Below are 11,766 nucleotides of genomic sequence, written 5' to 3'. Positions count from 1 at the left end.
TATACTTTTATTGGTATCATAACTATCCTCATACTATTGACTTTTTAGATAGGAGTTAGTGAGTTTATAGTTTAGAGTCTCATTCTTTGCCCTGGCCCTCGAGTTTTAGGGCTTGTCAGTGACGATCCTTAGTGTTTCTATAAATGCATGAAGTATGATACGATAGAGATTAAACGTGTTTTATGTATTTGTATTGGAGAAGTTATTTGAACACTTGATTCGCCTTTTCCATAATTCTTATATGCATTTGGTAGCCCATTATTCACAATGGATGTGCTTGTGGCACACATGCAAACCATAGCGTTCATTGTTGTCAGATAACCCCTTTCGCGCATGTGCGTGCACTTTATGATTATGGATGTAGTGTGGCATAATGGTTCTTCAGATGTTTTTTTTTTGAAGTTGGTATTGATAGCGAACACGAATTACTAGGGGTGTTCAGGAAATCCGAAAAAAAAACGAAACCGAATCAGAAATAATCCGATCTAAATTCTTATTCGGATCGGATAGATCTGAATATCTGAATAACTAATTCGGATTCAGATTGGGATTTAAATAATAATCAGATAGTTCTGATTATTCGGATATCTGAATAATCCGAATAAATAACATGAGTCTTAAATATTGAAGTTTGGCTTTATTGGTGAACTGTTTTTAATTTTCAGAATTAAGATGGATCAAGGATTTAATTAAACTTTTGTTAGAAGTTTGACTTTTGTTTGCGTACGTTTTGTTATAATTTTCCAGTTTTGTATTTTTATTTTGATTAGACGTTTGTGTAAATGTTTGTTACATGGCTAATTTCGGGTTATTCGGATTTTTTTGGATATGAATCCATCCGATATCAATTCAAATCGGATAGGAACACCCCTAATTCGGATCGGATTTCGGATAGGGTTATAAAAATTTCGAATCCAAACCGAATAATCAGTTATCCGATCCGATTAACACCTCTACAAGTTACCACTGACAAGCTCGGTTGCTACTCTAAAGTGACGTAGGGTTCATACTGAGCCGTTGTTATTTCTTAGGTTCCTACTGATGTCACACATTGCTACTGTTTAGGAAACTAATGGCATGTATTCTTAGGTATGAGCAAATTCGGTAATGGTACCGATACTGAATCGGTACCAAAGTTTTGAGTTTCAGTATCGGCACCAGTATTTTTTGATTTTTTTACCTATGTATTTTTATTGCCATTAACACTAATAAAATTTGTGACTTTCAGGATTGGGACCGGTCTCATCCCTATGTATTTTTATTGCCATTAACACTAATAAAATTTGTGACTTTCAGGATTGGGACCGGTCTCCAGTTATGTTTGATTTAACCTGTTAAAATTAAAACGCCCACCGTGGGACTTGAACCCACGACCACAAGGTTAAGAGCCTTGCGCTCTACCAACTGAGCTAGACGGGCTTTTGTATGCTTCTGAACTTAACTTTATAAATATCTCAACCCACTCAAAATCTTGTTACGATGAATCATCGAGTTCCTCATAATCTTATATTCCTTTCTTCTTGTCAGCATTGTAAAAGAATTAAAAATGATTCAGTTAACCAGTCAAAACCGAATGATTGACATAACTGATATGAAACTAATTAATTATCAGTGTTAAGTAGAACACGATCAAATTCAATGGTTAAGGATAAAAGAATCAATGACGAACAAACTCAATCCTATCCGAATAACTTATTAAATTAAATGCACTTAATAATAACTCAAGACCATTCAGCCAATAATAAACATAAAGACTCTTAGCCGAATGATTAAATCAGAAATCAGAATCTAAATCCAAAAACAAATACTAACACAAACTCTAGGCCCAGAGATGATCACGTCAAAGTCATCTTCATGTTGAATCTTGGATGTTCTTGACTCGAGTGCGGAGCAGCCCTCAAATTTCCAAATCACAAACATACGAATCCCATACAAAACTTTCGCAGCCAAGGCGGATGCCTCATCGCCTCCTGCCAATTCGTTACAACTCTATTTTTTTTTGTGACATGCTGTTTTCCTTTATTCGACTAGCTAAGTAGCTAGCACTTCAAAGTTCAAACCCATTTAGAAGCAACTGAGCCCAATTACTTATTAGCCCAGCTTTCATTCCTTTGTATACATCTGTGAGCCCATAATGTGTTTCTTGTACATCTGCATTAAAAATATGAACTAGAAATCATTGAGTAATCATCTTTTCTTATATTATATATTTTTTGAATGGCTAATGTGGATCACTGACGGCCCGATGGCTCACAAGTTCATCTTCATTCCCATAATACGAAGATCACCCTCTTAAATCCCTCAGTCCCAACTTCAAACACCCTATTCTTTTTTCATTTAAATCACGTATCATCTTACTTAGATTTGAGATATATATATATATATATATATAAATAATAATATTAAATTTTAACCTTTTAGATATATTGTGGAAACTAAACTTTGTGAAGCTGATGATTTATTACGTTTGATGGAATAAAATAAGAAATAAGTAAAAGTAATATATTTATAAACATATAGATGTATTTAATAAATAACTAACATCAAATAAACTTGTGGTGGCGAAGTGCACAATTGATCTGAATAAATGATGTTTGTTTTAAATAAAAAATAAAATGTTTTAGCTAAGAAAAATGCCTTAAAATAAAAAAAAAACATATAAAAAATATGTTAAAAAAAGTATGAGCCAACTTTTATTATAAATTTTTTTGTCTAAAGCTTCATTAACTAGAGTGTTATGTGATTTTAATATACTATTTATTCTTTAAAAATGTAGTAGTGATGGTGCACGTATTATGTTTTATTTTTCTTTTTCTTTACATCAAAGTTCATATTATGTAATTGTAAAGATTTGAAAACATAATCTTACACTCACAATAAACAGTCGAACATCATACTATTAGACTAATAAGTCATGAACATTTGCTATTGTTTTTTAAAAAAAGCTTCACAACTGAAGATAAAATTAAATTAAATGATGGAGAGAGCTGCAAACCAATTTTTCTTTCTTCAACTTAATCATTTTCGATTATGTACTTGTTTATCTAATTTACACACCTACTAACCTTTATTTCAAATCTGCATGTTTTATCCACGATAGGAGTACGTGGGCCCTCAGTTAATCAACATCTTTTTACCTAATAAATCGGAGGTTGTCAATTAGGGGTGTCCAATCAAGCAAAGCTTGGTACTAGGGTATAATCCCAAGGTTTTATCATTTTTATTGAAGCACACTATGTATGTAGTTATTAAGGTTGTCAACTAGGGTTGTTCAAGTTGCTTGACACTCAAAAAATGCTTGTTTGATTTTGGGTTGATCAATATGGTTAGTAAACGAGCCAAATGCGTGCAACTTGGTACACTCACTCGTGTGGCTCAAACTATTTTTATGATTATAATTATACATATATACAAATACATTGAGTCACGATCTAATTTCTATATAATAAAATTGGTTCAATATTATAAAGTAACAAGCCCCCCCACCCCCATTGTCTAAGTTCTAAAAACTCAAAACCCTAGCTTCATTAATTCATTAATAATTTACCTAACTCGGCTTTCAGCCCTCCTGTCCACTCTCAATTTTTTTGTCACACTTCACAGCCTTATTAATCACAATAGAACTGTCCAAATTACATGATGCCCAAAATTTGCTCGATGTTTGATCGAAAAATGCTTGTCCGATTATGGCTTAGTTTGTAAACGAGCCGAGCAATGATCAAAAAACACGGCACAAGTCCTGCTTGGTTCAATTCGGCATGTGAACAACCATCTTGTCAACCATAATACTTGTTCTGAAGTCTCACTTAGGCTATGTGTAGTGGAGGGGCTACAATGGGGGGCGAATTGTGACACGCGGCGCCCAATCAGCATGGAGTGGAAATTATTTTTTAGGTGTAATGGTGTAAGGGCTACAAGTTGGGGCCACAGTGTGTTTTTTATTATTTTCTTTTTATAATTAAACTAATTAAATAAAAACCAATTTATTTAAATAATTAAATTAAAATGCATTAAAATTAAAAAGAAATAAAAAAAACATAACTAAAAAAATACACGAATAATAAAAATAAATTATAATAAAAAAAACACCGAAATATAAATATACATAAAAAAACTAATCTATTCGTCTTCGTCCCCGTCGTCGTCATAGTCCTCTTCCTCGTCTTTGTCTTCGTCCTCGTACTCGTCTTCGTCCTCCTCAACGGGACGATTATCCCACACGTGTTGAACCAAATCCGCTTTCAGTTGGTTATGTATATCACTTGATGTGAGCTGCTGAATGTTATACGTTCGTTGGTCTTGGGTTGGTTCAGGGAACTGTTCTGGAACGCTTCCTGGTATATAGTGTTAACATATTGCTTTTCCCTCGTCTTCTAAAATCATATTATGCAATATGATATACGTATACATGGCATCGCTCGTTTTTGCCAACGTCCATACACGACAAGGGTTTTTCACATAATGCCAACGTTTTTTTAGAACCCCGAAACACCTCTCGATATCCTTTCTCGCGGACTCTTGCTTCTTCTTAAAATAATCTCTTTTTTCTTCGATAGGGTCTTGATACGTCTTGACGATGATCGAGTACTCTGGATATATCCCATCTCCCAAATATTATCCGTGACTATAGAAGGTATCGTTGGCATAAAACGGTAAGACCGGTATGCTACGACTGATGTAATACTCTAACACGGGTGACGCGTTGAGAACGTTTATGTCGTTGTTGGACCCGACTGAGCAGAAGAAGGCTGACCAAATCCAGAGGTCGTGTGAACAAATGGCTAGAAGACTAACCGTTGGCACTCCATGGTCACCACGAGTGTATTGACCTCGCCATGCGGTTGGACAGTTGACCCACTCCTAATGCATGCAATCTATACTCCCGATCATGCCTGGAAAAGAATGTTTGCTTTCGTGTACATCATATATGCGAGTCAGGTCGTTTGAAGTAGGAATCCTCAGATAACGACGAGAGTATAATTGTATTATCCCTATACAAATAAATTATTAAACAATATTTATATTAAAAACAATAGTTAATACAAACAATTTAAATATTACCGATGCAAAAATTCTCTAACGCATCTCTCGTTGTTTTCTCAGCCATCTTTAAATACTCGTCATTGATATCGGTCGTGTTACCGTATGCGAGGATGCGTATATCCGAAGTACACTTTTGGATGGCGGAGAATCCTAAATATCCTCTTGCATCGGGTTTCTGTTGAAAATACTCATACTCCCGCTCCATATCTCCAACGATGCGCAAAAATAAACGCTTGGACATCCGAAAACGACGTCGAAACATAGCGTCGTTAAATGTAGGTGAGTCGTCGAAGTAGTCCTTCATCAAACGAGCGTTCGCTTGCGTACGATCCCGAATGATATATGACCGTCTACGTGGTGCCGTAGATGGAGCAGAGCCGGACACCATGTTATTGACGATGGCCCGAACCCCGTTCGTGACCTCTAAATGCTCTTCCGCCACTTGTCGGTGAATCTGATGAATTCTTCGACTCTCGTTTATTAATTGATCCAAAATCTCAGCAGAGTTCATGGAATCCGGGGAACTCATTGAGTTTGAAGAAGTATGAAAATAATAAAAATGATTGGTATTTTTATGCTTGTGTTTGTGTATGATAAGGTGAAAATGGTTAGATAAAGTTTGATATATATATATATATATTAAGTTTTTAAATAATTTTTTTTATATATAGCCGTTGGGTAACGGCATTATTATTATTATATTATTTTCTTTCCAACTTCGCAGCGACAAATATATGCCGCCCTCGCCCCTTTTCGCCCAATTATCGCCGAGGGGGGGTGTTCCTCCAAAAAATCGCCCATTTTCTCGCCCACTACGTTTAGCCTTATTGAGTGTAGTTTTCTACAAAAACAGAAAAAGGAAAGTAAGAAAGAGAAAAGGCAAGTGTTGTTGGTCTCTCCTTTTAATGCAAATTTTTTTCTTTCCAAAAGTTAATTAGTTGAAAAAAAGACGCCATGCAAATGCGAGGTGTTACCCACATCCATATGGAGCATATGGAAAACTACTTTTGTGTGGCTATGCTAATAGAAATATACTCTTTTTTGACCTTAAAGGGGCTTTTCCCTTTTATTATAATGCATCTTTAATTAATAACTAATTCATAAAGCTTCCCATTTCATCTCCCCTAATTTTGTTTCTTGTTGTTCGGATCTTCTTCATTAGAAATTCTTTTATGGACTCAATCATGTTTAAATCATATGATTCTAAAGAAACATGTTAATTCATGGGAGATCTTCTGATAACATGTTTGGATCCATTAACTCGTTTAATAACCGGGCTCATCAATTTAATACGTTAGAGTTTAAGGGTTTTCAATTTTCTTCCTACTACAAAATGGATGATTATCACCGAAGGTAATGCCCGTTGAAAACGGCCCTTTTGTCTTAATGAATGTAGTTACCTATGAAAATCGGTTGATGATACTCCATTGGAGATAAGGCCGTGGGTAATTTAGATTATAAAATACTACTGTCACAATACAGGCAAATCATTGGCAACCAAATTTCGTATATTTATCAAAAATTACCAACATGAATTTAATGATGAATTACGAAATGACTTTTGAAAAGTTTCCTATAATATTTCTCACAGTAACCGGTCAATATTAAAAATTTTAATTTATTGTAAACTAAATAAATTTAATTTCTTTAAATTATAAAATAAAATAAAATTCACAATAATTTAAATGAAAAACAAAATATATTTTTTATATATTAGAGCTAAACCATCGAGTGACCATCCAAGGTGGCACTGATCACCCCACCATCAAGCTCTTCTATCATGGCACAAGCCAAGTCATCAAGACGTGAGGAAAGATGGGTGAGTGGGTGACCAATGTCACATAGCTATGGAGAATTGGCTTTTAAAGTTTGATTAATTAGAGATTTAGAGTGGATCTTTCAAACTAAATTATTTTCAATTAAAAAAAAATTTACAATACTATTTTTTTACAAACTTTTTGCCCACTTAAAAAATTTTCAAACCTCTGACCCATAAAACCCTTTTTAATATTACACAATTGTTTCTAAAAAAATCTCTTGTCCATGGATCCAAACAACATGTATTAGTTTTTATTTTATTGAGTACTAGTTTGTGGCTCGTGTATTACACAAGTAGTTTTTAAAAATACAACATTTAATAAATAATCAGTATACTTGAAACAATAAACCCGCTAAACACCATTGATACAGTCGTCGTACAATAGTCTTTAAAACAATTTTAAAGTAAAAAATAATTATAAATATCAAATGTTTGAAAAAAATATGAAGTAAATAATAAATTAACAAATTTTGAAGCATAAATGTTAAGAATGATAACTATTATTTTACTATTATAATATTGTTAAAAATGGTGAGGTTTAATGTATGAGTAACAAGTGACAAATCTATTATTTTGAAGCATAGATGTTATTTTCTTTATTATTTATAAAGTTGTCTTTAACTTTATTTAACTTATAAAGTTGTCTTTAATGTTGGATTTAATTCCTGTATTCGAGTCAATGAGGTGGGTTTGGTCGATTTCAAGTAATAGCGTGGTTCAAGTTGGGCAAGTTTCGAGTTATTACACCGGGTCAACTAATTAAATCAATTAAAAATAAACTAAAAGAGTTATAATTAATCTCTAATAGCTAATTAGACTAGTAGATAAATATGGAGGTTTTATTTATTATTTAGTTATGAGTTCGAGTCCATCTCTAATTGTAGCGAGTCATGGTCTATATAACCTAACCAAAGTTGTGATTATGGCTAAGTGAGTTCGCAATAATCCGTTTATGGGTTATATTTTTCTTGTTATATTGGATAGAATATTATTCAACCCAAATTCATCGTTTACATTTTAGTAAGTTATATAAATTTATTCTTGATTTAATTAAGTAAAAAAATATAAAGTAACTAATAAAATAAAATATAAAACCATAAAATTAAAGATAAAAGTTATACAATAATTGCGGCCAAGCCCATTTGTCAAGTGATGCTTAGACCATGAGTAGTCATAACTCTCCACCCCCAGACATTATGCGCCACGTGGCGCCCAGTCAGAGTTATGGTTTTTTATCAAAACAGGGTGTAGTCATAACTCTCCACCCCAGGCGTTATGCGCCATGTGACGCCCGGTCACTTTTACACTTTTTATATTTTTTTTTAATTTTTTATCTAAAGTAAATAAAATAATAATATTTATCTAAATATTACATTTAAAGTAAACACATATATGAAGTAAACCTATCTTCAAAAAAAGAAAACACCTACCCACTTATCACCACCACCCAACTCGTCGGTGATCAACCACCACATCACCACCACCCAACTCGCCGATCACCATCACCATCTATGGAAAGCTCGCCGGAAAACATCCAACCACAACATCACCGTCAACAACATCGATTCATCGGAAAACATCCAACCTTTCACCGGACACCAGTCACCACCACCCAACAAGCATGCTCTAACATATATAACGGATATATTCTTGATTTTCGAGCCATTTCTCGCGTTTTATAGAAAACGCAGGTAAAAAAAAACTCAAAACGCCGGGGGGCGGTGTGCCCCCGACGTTATACATCACAACGCGGGCAAAACTTGACCACTATGAATGGTCTTACACATATTCAAATGAGTTGTAGCTAACATGAGTGATTGCCTATATAGCAATGTGGTCAAGTACTCCCTGTTATGATGTTACTCTATAAATGAGAGAGAAATGAGAAGAATGAAAAAAAATTGTAGCTAGAAAAAAAAATCCTTATAAAAAACAATAAAAAAGTATTAAAAAAATAATAGCTCAAAATTTAATATAAAAAACATACCTCAAAATTAGGGGTTGAGACGAGTTTGAGATTAATTTTGAAATTTTACATGAGTTTGGAATTTGTAATATACTCGATTACCGACCAGATTACCCAATGACATTGACCCATTTATCCGATTATATACTTGATGTGTCCAGCACAACTTTTTTTTATACTTTAATATAGTATAATCTAAATACTTTAAATATATTGTTTGTTGAAACTTGTTTATAACAATTATTTGAGAAATTTTATTTTTATGAGATTCATTATTTGTAATCGATTAGTTATATTTTGTCAAAACCCGCTAGCAACCCGACATGTTTTGGGCCGGGTATACCTAACGTGTATTTTGACAAAACCCGTTTAGAAACCCAATGGAAAAACCCAAAATCCGATGGGTAATTACTCGAGTAAAACTCGACAGTTTTGGGGCGGACTTTTATAACTAGGTATAGGTTAGGGAATATGTAAACCCGACCCATTGCTATGTGTGGATAATCTACATAGGCCCATTGGAGACGGTCTTAAAAATGCCTGAATGTATTTTATGGTCAAGCTTATGTTTTTAGTTTTTTTTTTTTTTTTTTTTTTTTGTAACAATAAAAAAGAAAACAAAAATGACGGGGTGCGACTGGCACAATCAGTATGTTAGTGGAAAAGGTCAAGGGGAAGAAGATGCCAGTGAATCGGACAAAAGAGAGCAAGACTGAAGAGAGGCAAGAACTTTTGTCAATTGTCTTTTACATTATTCCACCACTCGGTTCTATCAGACTATCACTAAATTGATTTTATTTCACAAGTTAACTATAATATAATGTAACATTAGGGGGAGGGGTGGTGGATGTGATGAACTTTCTCATCACATACCCCACCCAATCAAATGGTGTCATATCACCAACCTCAAATCTATCACATGTGATGGTTTTTTACTAGGGGTGGTGGTGTGGGGTGGTGGTGTGTGATGGAATATATATATTTTTTTTATGCAACTTAAAAAAATAAAACAATATTTTACTAGAACTTAAAAAATAAAAACAATAGTTTACTAGAACATAATTCAACTTAAAAATTAGAAATAAAAAAATAAAAGTTACAATAAATGTCTACTCCTCGTCTGAATCCGAAAATTCCAAACCTAAAGAACCTATAAGCTCAACAAGATCCCATCTCAACCGATGATGAATATCTTCATCCCGCAAGTCTAATTGGACATCATCTGGAACGGGAACTTGAGTCGGAGGATCCGGTACCCAATCTGGAGAAATTGCATTTCCATCTTCTTTTATTAACATATTGTGTAATATGATGCATGCAAACACGTAGCTAGAGATCGTGAGTTTTTTCATTACACGAACCGGTCGACTAAGTATGCACCATCTACCATTTAAAACACCGAAAGCTCTCTCGACATCTTTTCTTGCTGATGCTTGCAACTTCTTGAACGCCTTTTCATTGGTCTCGACAGGAAACAGAAAGAATTTCACAAAAACAGACCATTGCGGGTAGATACCATCGACAAGATAGTAGCCACGTCTGTAATATCTCCCGTTGACAAAATACGGACAGAAAGGTGTGGTGCCATCTGTTACGCTCTGAAACAACGGTGATGTGTACAGAACAGTGATGTCGTTGTTTGAGCCAGGAACACCAAAATAAGAATGTCAAATCCATAAATCATTTGACGCAACCGCTTCTAGTGAGATGGTCGGTCGTTTGATATCACCCCTAACATACGCCCCTCGCAACTCCCGTGGACAATTCCTCCATTCGATATGTGTACAATCGATGCTACCGAGCATCCCTTGAAAATGCCATCTAGCCTCGTGCGCGGCGTAAAGACGTGTAATGTCGTGTCTTGTTTGTTTTCGTAGAAACTCTTTGGCATACAATTTTATAATTGCATTACAAAAGAATTGCAGACATTCACGTGAAGTTCTCTCAGACATTTGTAAGTATTCATCGAATTAGTCGGGTGGGTTACCTGTCGCTAGTTGACGAATAGCGGATGTGCATTTTTGAAGCGTCGTAAAACTTCGTTTGCCCCTCGCGTCGTAAGATTCTTGAAACCATTCTTCGTTTGCTTCGACGTCGGCTACAATCTTTAAAAATAAAGATTTCGGCAAACGAAAGCGTTCCCTAAACGTCTCGTCATTGTATTTCGGCTCCTCCACAAAATAGTCGTTCATTAGCACGTCGTGGCATGTATACGATCACGCTCCACCACTTTTTTCTTTGGACGGCTCGGGCCTTCAAGTTCGTTATATAGCAACGGGAACCATTCGAGAATGTCATCGTCCGAAAACGAAGAGCTATCGGTGTCTAAGGGAAGCGAGTGTTTCGGAAATGCCATATTTTTTTGTTGTGAATGAAAGGGAAGTTTGAAAGTGTTTTTGAGTTGGATTTGGTTTTGAGTTGGATTTGGTTTATGTTTTGGTTTTGGTTTTATATTGGTTTTTCTTTATTTAAACCCCCCACCCCCTCCTCTCAACGGTCATCTTCCTCGGAAAACACACCATCACGCAAGTGATGGCCATCACTCAACAGAGCCATCATGCGCTTGATACACCACCGGCGGCGGTGTTGAGTGGTGCCATCACGTGTGATGGCTCTTCTTCACGCGGTGCACCGGGTCCCCTTATGATATTTGATACACAAATTCTTTAGCAGCTCGTTATAAATTAAGCAAAACTAGTTTGCCAAGTGTAAGGGAGTTCATCGGTTATGTTGTTGGGGAAAAAAATCGAGTCGAATGCCAAATTTGAAACTCGGTTTGGTTTTAAATAGTGTCAGATTGGTTTGATGCTCTAAATAACTAATCGGTTTGAAACCCCGAATGCTGAACACCCTACTTGGGTTAGTAACAACAAACTATAACTTACATATTGGAACTATTTTATGCTTTAAATTGTTACCAACAGTTATGAATATGTAA

The 11,766-nt window shown here is 34.9% G+C and overlaps 1 non-coding gene across 1 annotated transcript; it reads right to left on the bottom strand.

Moving 5' to 3' along the window:
* Positions 1-1,346: 1,346 nt before the first annotated feature.
* Positions 1,347-1,419, bottom strand: TRNAK-CUU (transfer RNA lysine (anticodon CUU)). The gene has a single exon. It is a non-coding gene; the product is annotated as a tRNA-Lys (tRNA).
* Between the last annotated feature and the right edge of the window lie 10,347 nt (positions 1,420-11,766).

Source organism: Bidens hawaiensis, unplaced genomic scaffold (genome assembly GCF_021521415.1).
Source record: "Bidens hawaiensis isolate Kalapana, Puna unplaced genomic scaffold, B.hawaiensis_p1.1 tig00042306_1, whole genome shotgun sequence".
Taxonomy (NCBI): domain Eukaryota; kingdom Viridiplantae; phylum Streptophyta; class Magnoliopsida; order Asterales; family Asteraceae; genus Bidens; species Bidens hawaiensis.
The sequence above is the reverse complement of the archived record's forward strand: the minus strand, read 5'-3'. Positions and strand labels throughout refer to the sequence as shown.